Below are 1506 nucleotides of genomic sequence, written 5' to 3'. Positions count from 1 at the left end.
AGCAAATCGACCCCAGGACTTATTCTTTGTAACCCTAGTACTTATTCTATCGGTCTCTTTTTGCCGAACCGCTAATATACGGGGACGTAAACACACTAGCATCGGTTGTTAAGCAATGTTGGGGGGACAAACACAGACACACAAACATATACACACACATATATATACATATATACGACAGGCTTCTTTCAGTTTCCGTCTACCAAATCCACTCACAAGGCTTTGGTCGGCCCGAGGCTATAGTAGAAGACACTTGCCCAAGGTGCCACGCAGTGGACCTGAACCCGGAACCATGTGGTTGGTAGGCAAGCTACTTACCACACAGCCACTCATACGCATATGTTTATGTAATAAAAACCCAGGGTACAATATGCAAACTGTTTGCTTGAAAGAGGAGTTAAAACCCTCGAGAACCACTAGGGTGTCTATGCTCTTATTTGTATTTTACTATTTGAATTTTGCAAGTGGGAAGACTGTTTCGGAGAAATATATTTGCTATATTTTCCGTGCGTGTTTAAATTTTGTGAGAGATGCGTGGTTTTGGAGGGTTTTAACTCCTCTTTCAAACAAATGACATTTTATTATATATTTCGCATATTTGAATTAGGTTTCCTGGCCACTTTATCATTATTTTTACAGATAATGATAACTTATTTGAATTTTATGTGTATGTGTGTGTGCGTGTGTGTGTGTGTGTGTGCGTGTGTGTGTGTGCGTGTGTGCGTGTTTGGATGGATGCATATGAATGTATGTATATAAATGTATGTATGCGTATATATGTGTGTGTGTATATGTATGTATACATGTATGCGCGTGTGCGTGTGTGTGTAAGTTGTATGGACATATACATATATGCATATATATACACAAACCCAGACATATGTGTATATGTACGTATGTGTATGTATGTATATGTATGTATATGTGTGTATATATACACGCACACACACACACACACACACACACACACACACACACACACACACATACAGCAGAATACGAATAACTTTTGAATTTTGGTTTGCTCCCCAATCATTTTCTGTTTTTGCTCATCAAGTAAAACTCATAACAGACTTAAAATACCAAACTTCATCAGCGATTCAATAACTTTTCATTATATATAGTTGTATTTTGACAATTAGATTAAAACAGTATTTAGAATATCGTTTCATCTCAGTTGAGATGATGGAATTACAACTATGAGTTACCATAAAAACATGAATATGAAAATAAACCAAATAACATTTATTTCTTTTGATCATCTGATACCTTGTCTGTACAATGTATTTTTGTCATGTAAATGTTTGTTGATCCGCTGTTGTCTGTCTCTCTCGCTCTCCTTCCGTCCCTCTTTTTATTTTCACTTATATATATACATACATATATACATACATACATACATACATACATACATACATACATACACACATACATTCATACATACACACACAGATACACATACATACACACATACATACATATATACATACATATATATATATATAT

The sequence above is a fragment of the Octopus bimaculoides genome, chromosome 1 (assembly GCF_001194135.2).
Source record: "Octopus bimaculoides isolate UCB-OBI-ISO-001 chromosome 1, ASM119413v2, whole genome shotgun sequence".
In the NCBI taxonomy this organism is placed as follows: Eukaryota; Metazoa; Mollusca; class Cephalopoda; order Octopoda; family Octopodidae; genus Octopus; species Octopus bimaculoides.
Note: the sequence above shows the minus strand (reverse complement) of the source record.